At 37.9% G+C, this 9,468-nt stretch overlaps 1 pseudogene; it reads right to left on the minus strand.

Annotated features, from left to right (window-relative positions):
* Positions 1-2,254: 2,254 nt before the first annotated feature.
* On the minus strand, positions 2,255-2,353 carry LOC118760540 (U6 spliceosomal RNA; annotated as a pseudogene).
* Between the last annotated feature and the right edge of the window lie 7,115 nt (positions 2,354-9,468).

Genomic DNA, 9,468 nt, shown 5'->3' on the forward strand with positions numbered 1-9,468 from the left:
AAAGAAAAAAAAAAACAGAATTGATAGCATGAGAGCTTCCTAAGTCTCACTCATGTTCTGATTTATCCTTTAAGTCTCTCTTTTCTCCAAATTCTCCAAATACCTCAACTTAATAGCCCTGCTTCTTTCCAGGTCTATTGGCAGTTGCCACAGCCACTACTAGGTATCAGATATCTAGAGCTCCAGTTTTATTTTCTGTGTAGTCCAACACATCAGTGAGCAGCATTTTCCAGGAGAAAGGACATTGTCATTAATAAAACTAAAGGTCTACAAATCGTATTGCTCTCTCCTCCCTGCTTTCATCCCTGGTAGGTAAAATTCCCTGGCCCACAAATATAAAGAATCTGAAAAAACACAAGCTAATTTTTAGACCAATTTTATTCATCCCGTAGGCCATAATCATGAAGCAAAGAACCCTCTTACAGTCCCAAGAAGAGCAGAAAGAATGGATGTGTCTTTTCGATATTCCATATTTGGAGTAAGATGTACACAGCTTAGCTTAGACTGTCAAACCAATTCTGTAGACTCTACATTACATCTCCTAGTTCTTACCCCAACTAGAGTGATGTTTCTAAAAAATACAATGATGCCATCATTCCCCGACTGTGACAGTTCCCTGAGAGTCCATCACTCACAGAAACAAGTTTAAACTTTCTAGTATGGCCTGTAAGGATTCATCTTTTGTTCTTCACACTCAGTGTTTCGACTGTACTACAATCTTTATTAAAGATTGAAGGTGCCATGGTCTCTCTCACTACTGGGCTTCACATATAGTACTCACTCTGCAAAGAAATCTTTCTCTCAGGTCCACTTCCCTCCATTCTGTCTGTCAGCATCTTGCTCCTGTCCAAGAGACTAACAGAATTGCTTCCTAAATAGTGACCCTCTCACTAGCCATCCAATCACTTCTATGCATTTCTCACAAAATACTCAGAGTAATCTTAAAACCTAAATCCCATTATGTCACTCATTTTTAAAGACCTTGCAGTAACTCTTCTTCTATATCAAAATCCATGCTCTTTCACAAAAACGAAGAAGGCCCTTTGTGATCTCTTACTTATTTCTTCAGTCCCCTGTTCACAATACACTGCACCTCTTTCTCACACTGTATTCCATATATCAGACCAATTTGGTCTCTGTTACCTCAGAACTTCATTCCTGCTCTTCAACTGCTGATAATGTTCTCTGACTTTACTATATAATAAGCTTCTGTTCACTTGTATTTTCATCCATTTCAAAAACATTTGTTGTGAAACTATATACCAAAGCACTAATCTACCCATTAGAAATAAAAACCATACTCTATCTCCATTTCCCTTTCTGTCTTCCTCTTCCTCTCTGATATCACGCTGACTTTCAGATAAATAGTTTTTGAAGGAAATATAAACAAAGAGCTAAAGAAATCATAAATGTATATATACACAAAAGGAGAATATCAACAAAGATAAAGTATACAGAGGAACCAAACACTGAAAGGAAAATCTCACTACAGGAATTCTATAGCAAATTTAAGCAGGAAAAGGAAAGTATCAGGGATCTTTCAATCATGTATCCGTCAATCAATCAATAACCTATATAACCAAATTCTAGCTTTCCTTTGGTTACTATAAGGAACATGTTTTCCATATTTTCACTTTCAACCTGTATGTGTCCTTGGATCTAAGGCAGCTCTCTTGCAGTCAGCATACAGTTTGATCATTTTTTAAAATTACCTTGCAGCTAATCTCTGCAACTTTGATTTGAGACTTTAAGCCATGTATGTTGAAACTAACTGCTGCCGAAGAAGGATTACTTATGTCATCTTGCTGTTTGTTTTATATATCTTGCATTTTCCTTTTCGTTTCCACCATTGGGACTTTTTCGCATTTGATTGATGTTTTTTACAGTAAACTACTTTGAATTTCTGCTAATTTACTTTTCTGTACATTTTTAAAAGGTATTTTCTTTGTGGTAATTGTAGAGATTATATCAGATTATATTAAACACACTAAATTTATGGTGATATAGGTCAAGTTGATATGTGATGAATGTAACTTCAGTAGCATGCATAAAGTTTGTTGTTGTACATATTTGTCTTTGTCTCCCTTTATTTTGCTGTCAGAAATCAAATTTTTGTATATTGCATCCATAGTAATATATATAATTATATTATACATTTGTCTTTTACATGCCATAGGGAATTAAAAAATGAAGTTTCAAGCCAAAAAGATAATAATATTGACTTGAAAATTTACCATTTATTAACTTTTGTCAGATAATTTTTTCAGACATTGCTACATGATTTTCTTTGCACAAGGGGTACGCTAATCTTTTCTGTATCATTCCAGTTTTAGTATATGTGCTGCCAAAGCAACCATGCTACATGATTTTCTTCAGCATATCTTATAGGACAAGTCTTGTGATAATGAACACGCTTGTTTGTCTTTGTCTTAATTCTTACTCATTTTCAAAGAAATACATATATAATTTATATATTAAGAATTACATATTATATATAGACCAAGAATTATATATATACAAAATTCATATATGTATGAATATATGCCATGGCTAGAGTTGGACCCATCTGAACTTGGGAGCCAGGAGCTTGTTTTATGCTGCAAAAAATATTAATATCAATATCAATATCTAGCTTGCTACTAGCTAGCTAGCTAATTTTTAAATGACTTTCCTTTCACTATTTTAAATATAGCACCTACCATCTTTCGGTTTCCATGGTTTCTGATGAGAGGTTGAACATTAATCCCTCTTCTATCACGTGTTTCTCTCTTACTTTGTTCTCCCAAGTTTTTGTTTTTGTTTTCATCTTTTAACACTCTGGTTATAATCTGCTTCATTGTGGGTCTCTGAGTTTATTTCATTTGAAGTTTTGGTCTTCTTCAATATGTAGATTGATGTATTTCATAAATTTTTGGAAGGTTTTGGCCATCAGTTCATCAAAAACTTTCTTTTCCTTTCTTTTTCTTTCTTCTCCATAATGCATCTGCATGGGTCCTTTAGATTATCTTCATTTTTTAAACGACTTCCTATTTTTGCTCAGGCACTTGATAATTTCATTTTCCTTGTATTCATGTGATAAATGATAGATAAGGCAATGAGGAGGAGGATGAAGATGCATAAACAGATAGATGATAGACAATAGGTATATAAGAGGAATTTATTATGAGAATTAGCTCATATGGTGATGGAGGTCAAGAAAACCCACAGTAAAATGTGGAGAACCAAGAAAGTCAATAGTGTAATTCACTCTAAACCCAAAGGTCTCAGAATCAGGGGTGCCAATGGTATAAGTCTCAGAGTTTGATAACTGAATAAATAAAATGTCATATATACTACAATAGGACAACATTCAGCCAAACAAAAAGGAATGAATTTCTGATACGTGTTGATGAACAAGTCTGGAAAAGATTACACTAAGTGAAATTAACCAGACAAAAAAGGAAAATACATTTAGATGAAATGTCTAACATAGGCAAATGTGTAGAATTTAAAATTACACTAAAATTTACCAAGCCATAGAGCTGGCACGATGGCATAGCACGCTAATCGACCTGCAATGCCACAATTCCTTATGGGCACCAGTTCTAATTCTAGCCACTCCACTTCCAGTCCAGCTCTCTGTAAATGACTTGAGAAAGCAGTGGAGAATGGCCCAAGTGCTTGGACCCCTGAAAAGACAAAGGTAGCACAAAACAACCTCCTGGCTCCCAGCTTCAGATGGGTCCAGCTCTAGCTATTGCAGCCATTTGAGGCGTGAACCAGTGAATAGAAGCTCTCTCTCTCTTTCTAACTCTCCTTTCTGTAACTCTTCCTTTCAAGTAAAATAAATAAATCTTTTTTTTTAAGATAAAATTTACCAAGCCTAGAGCAGGAGAGAATTAGAAGCAACATGCTTCTTAATTGTTTCAAAGTTTCTATTTGAGATAATAAAAATGTCCTCAAAATGTGTAGTGGTGGGCCCAGACCAGTGGCCTAGGGCTAAAAGCCTCACCTTGAATGTGCCATAATCCCATATGAGCACCGGTTCTAATCTCAAGGCCCCGCTTCCCATCCAGCTCCCTGCTTGTGGCCTGGAAAATCAGTCAAGGAGGGCCCAAACCCTTGGGACCCTGCACATGTATGGGAGATCTAGAAGAAGCACCTGGCTCCTGGCTTCAGATCAGCTCAGTTCCGGCCATTGCAGCAACTTCAGGAGTGAATCAGTTGATGGAAGATCTTTCTCTCTGGATCTCCTACTCTCTGTATATTTGACCTTTCAATAAAAATAAATAATCTTTGAAAAATGTGTAGTGCTGATTATTCTATAACTTTCTGAATGTGATTAATGCTGCTAAATTTTACATTTAACTTACACATTTTATATATTACACACTTTATAATATTTGTATACATTTCAATATATGCATATAAATATATATTTGTATACATTTACATATTGAATGTCAGTTTATTATTAAATTATACATATAAATATTGTTAACATGTTAAATTTAGACTATAGATATATAACATTTTTACAACAATAAAATTTCATAAAGAAAATGAAAACACCTATCAACAGATTAGGGATGACTTCTTCCTTACACAAAGTAGGTGATACTTAAGATTCTTGAGAGGAATCAAGATGGCAGAATAGGGTAAGGACACGTTTAAACAGAGAAATATTAGCCAGTATGAAGCAGAGAGAGAACATTCCAGGAAATAGGAGAGGACAGAACAACAGCAGAGGGATACCTGGAGACTGACAGACACAGGAAAGCAGTGGACGGACACGACGGTGTGGTGTTGCAGTGACTGATACTCCAGCATCATGAAGCAAGTGGCCATCTGAATTGCACCAGCAGCAGAAACTACATCAACGATCAGGTGGGAAGGGACATCTGGAAGCTCCAGGGGTGAATCCAGACAAAGAACTGCTCATCTGTTTGATTTGACCAGGAGCAGGGACAGAGCAGCAGATCCCAGGTGGGCAGTGTGGGAACAGGGTGGATTTCACAATGCAGTCCGCCCCCTAGAGCCGAGACAGGTACCATTTTTGTTTAAGGAGGCAAGGGCTATGGGGCAGGACTGCACATGCACTGAACTGGGAGTGAACTCATTTCCGGCTCAGTGAATTGCAAGAACGTAGCATCCCACAGATTTCGCACAAGACAGGTCCAGGTAGCCCTCAGACCTGACAGCCAGAAAATCTACAACTCTAGTAGTGGCACATCAGGTGCCATTTCATACAGTGTGGCAAAGCCCAGGGACAACAGTGAGCTGCACATGCACTGAGCTCAGCGAGAACTCACTGAGCTCAGTGCATTGCACTGGTCCCACAGAAAAATAATACTGACTACGGCTTCACATGGGTCAAAATAGGTCTGTGTGGCCCTCAGACTTAACAGCCAACTGGTTCCTGCAAGATCACCACCAACAACAACCTAGCTATATAGGATACCCGGTATCTCCCTAATCCTGAGACCTGCTCCAGCAAGAAGTGGGAGAAAATTTGTACAGACAATGGTGCAGCCTCAGCACAGTATCACAGGAGGTGGAGACTGGTGAGTCAGGAGTTGAGGCTACAGAGATCATGGTGGAAATCTAACATAAGAACCCAGACCTGGAACACGCTGGAGGGAGTGGCACAATTGACTGCAAACAAAGAACCAAGTACCAACTACAATAAGTAAAACTGAACTTTAGACCTGTGGATGACACAGCTTAGTAACCTGCCCCAAGGAGAAGAATCTGATAATCAGAAGCACAATAACCAAGAGCAAAAGAAGAGACAGAGGCACAGTGAATATTACTGAAGACTCCCCTGCAAAGGAACAAACCTTTTCCCAATCTCATAGTTCACTGAGGAGGACATCGAGAAAATGAGCGATACAGAATTCAAAACACTTGTTATGAAACTTATCAACAATGAGAAGCACATAAAGCAAGCATTCAAAGAATTCAAAGAATATGTCACACTAGAAATGAAACAAATCAAAGCTGATATACCAGAAATGAAGAATGCAGTGCAGCCAACTAAAACTACAGTGGAGAGTCTCCAAAATAGAATGAAGGAGGCTGAAGAAAGAATCTCAGAATTGGAAGATACTTCCTGTCACTAGGGGGAAACAAACAAAAAGCTGGAAGCAGAGCTGGATCAGGCTAAAAAAAGGATTCAAGAATTGAAAGACACTATTAAAAGGTCAAATATAAGAGTTATGGGAGTCCCAGAAGGTGCAGAAAGAGAAGCTGGGTTTACAAATGTATTTAATCTGTTCAAAACACTTTCTTCTGATTAAATTATTCAGTGACTCATAGATCATGCAGAAGCTTCATTTTCTTCAAGAAGGTTCTTGATTTTCTTTTTCATTTCTTCAGCGACACATTAGTCATGCAGTAGTAGCATGTTATTTTACTTCAGGGTATTGTTAATTTCTTTTTGTTCTTTCTGTTGTTGATTTTGTTTTGTGGCTTTTCATTTAAAGGGATGTATAGTAACTAAGTAATGGAGACTACCATATCCAAATGTGATGATACAATGCAGTATGCATCTCTACTTCCAGACAAAGATGGACTTACAATGAAACTGTTTACTATATCTTGACAATAGGATGCTGGACTCTCTGCCATTGTCCATGCCTGTAGTAAAGGACATAGATCTGTGTATAAAGAACTGTACTATATCGCTTCTCGGCCTTTTGGCTAAGATCAAGTGAAGAACTATACTATAGTAATGATATAGGGAACTTAGCAAGGGGGGAGGGAACTGGAGAGGGGGTAAGGGAAATATGGAACTGTATCATAAAATGATAATAATAAAAAGAAGTAAGTTAAAATTTTTAAATGTGGTAAACACACACACACACACACACACACACACATATATATATATATATATTTTTTTTTTTTTTAAAAGTAATCTTATATCTGCTGGTTCAGTCTCCAAATGACCACACAGTCAAACTAGGCCAGTCCAAACACCGGAGTTTCCTCTGGGTCTTCCACCTGAATGCAGGGGCCCAAGTAGTTGGCCCATTTTCTACTACTTTCCCAGGCCATAAGTAGGGAGCTGGATTGGATATGGAACAGCTGGGACTAGAACCAGTGCCCATATGGGATGCCAGCGCTGCAAGTGAAGGATTAGCCTATTAAGTCACCATGTCAGCCGTCTACAATAAGTTTTTAAAAAAGCAGGAAGCGGCCAGCCGGGATGCACTTATAACTCACTGGGTGGGACACAAAGATCAGTTACTCCTCTCTGGGGTGTTGAGGATTTCTCTGCACACACCTCCCAAAAACGTTCACCTGAACTGTTGACATTGGTCTTGTTAAAGTTATAGAGTTAGACTACCCGAAAAACAACCAGGTTTAGCAAAATCATGCTTCAATGCTATAAAATGCTAAATACTAACATTGAAATAGACAGGAGACAGCTGAATAGCAATCTATAGCCATTTTAAGGTATATGGAACATGGTTGAATATAAACCAAAATTGAAATGTCTATGAAGAAGTCACAAGTTTCGGTCGAGAACCTGCATTTCCCTAGTAACATATTGGTTAATCAATACCATGTCAATTAATGCCATAATGTTGTAAATGGTTGTAAATATTATGTTGGGTTTTTTTTACTTGATTGGGATGATACTCTGCTGGTTCTACCTTCAGACCAGAGATGGTCTCACCAAGAAGCCATGGAATTTACCAGGACAATAAGATGCTGGACTTTATGATTGGTCAAAACCTCCAATGAAAGAATCTCAACTGAATTTGAACTATGGAAATGCAACAAAGTGGAGCAATCCGCCGTGGTGGGGGAGGGTTTGGGGAGGGGTGGGGGGAATTCCAGTGCATAAAAAAAAAATGTATCACATAATGCAATGAAATTAATAAATAAATAAATTTTTTAAAATAAAAATAAATAAATTAAATTAAATTAAAAGGTAATTGACAAATAAAAATTGAGGAAATTTGTCACCTGTAGACCTGCTTTGCTAAGAATTTCCTCAGAGCTTCCAGCTTTCTGCAAATGCACACCCTAGACAGCAGCTTGTGATGGCTGGAGTACTTGGGTTCCTGTCACTCAGCTGGAAGACACAGATTGAGTTCTGGGTTCCTGCTTTTGGCTAGGGCTATAGCAGTAATTTGGTGGAAATAAGTAGAGGGAGGAAATAAAAATTAATAAATAAACATAATAGAATAAAATGAAATGCATAAGTAAAATTATCTTAACAAGAAAAACTTCTTCAGAGCAAATGAAAAATATATGAACAGAAAGATCCACATAAAAAAAAGGAGAATCAGGCATTATAGCTACTTGAGTCACCACTTGGAGAACCCACATCCTGTATCAGGTCCCAGCTCCTTCAATTCTGATCGAGATCCCTGCTGATGGAGGGAGCAGATGATGGGTCCAGTTCTACACCAGGTGTAGTTCTTGGCTCCTGCAGTGACCCTTTCTGTTGCAGAGTTTAGAGGAGTCTCTCTCTGTCTCTCTCTTTTTCTGTATGTGCATGTGTGTGTGTGTGTGTGTGTGTGTCTTTCCAACAATAAAACAAATCTTTAAAAAAGATCAGATTTTGAAAAGCTGTCAGATCATTTTATCCAAACTGTTTATTGTGGCAGATGAGGTAAACTAGAGTCAGAGAGGGCCAGAGACTTTTCCAAGGTTCATTGAAAGTTAATGGCAGAGCTCAAACTAAAATTCATGACTTTTAATACTGTCGTATGCTCTTTTTCATTTTGTGGTACCTGGCTAACTTTTCACATATTTTAAAAACAATATATTGTTGGGCAACTCAAAAAAGAATAAAGAAAACACGAACATCTTTAAGTATGAAATTTTGACATTTGTGGCAGCAACAAATTCACAAACTCTTTGATATTAACTCGTGAAGAAGTAGAATCTAGGGGCTGATGTCGTGATACAGTGGCTTAAGTTGCCACCTACAACATCTACATTCTGGATCAGAACACCAATTTGTGTCCCAGACATTCCATCACCAATAAAGCTTTCTACTAACACCCCCAGGAAAGCAGATTACCCGAGTCCTTGGGTCCCTGCCACCTATATAGGAAATCTGGATGGATTTCTTAGCTCCTGGCTTCAGCTGGCCTGGTACTAGCCATTGCAACCCCTTGGAGATTGAACCAGCAGATTAAAGATCTCTTTTTCTCTCCGTCTCTACCTCTCTTGCTGTCATTCTGCCTTTCAAATAAATAAAAATAGATCTTAGAAAAAATATAAAGGAAATGGAGTCTAATTCTCCTCACTAAAATATAGGCTAGCCTTAGTGAGTTACCTCAACAAACAGAATGTAGTAAAAGTGATGTTGCATGACTCCTAACACTAAAATCATAAGAACAACACTGCTTCCACCTGGCATCCTCTCTGGGGACACGTAATTCTTGGAACCCAGCCGCCATATGATGAAAAACCCAGACCACATGGAGATGCCATATGTAAGCATTCCAGCTGAAAGCTCCAGCT

The sequence above is a fragment of the Ochotona princeps genome, chromosome X, assembly GCF_030435755.1.
Source record: "Ochotona princeps isolate mOchPri1 chromosome X, mOchPri1.hap1, whole genome shotgun sequence".
Taxonomy (NCBI): domain Eukaryota; kingdom Metazoa; phylum Chordata; class Mammalia; order Lagomorpha; family Ochotonidae; genus Ochotona; species Ochotona princeps.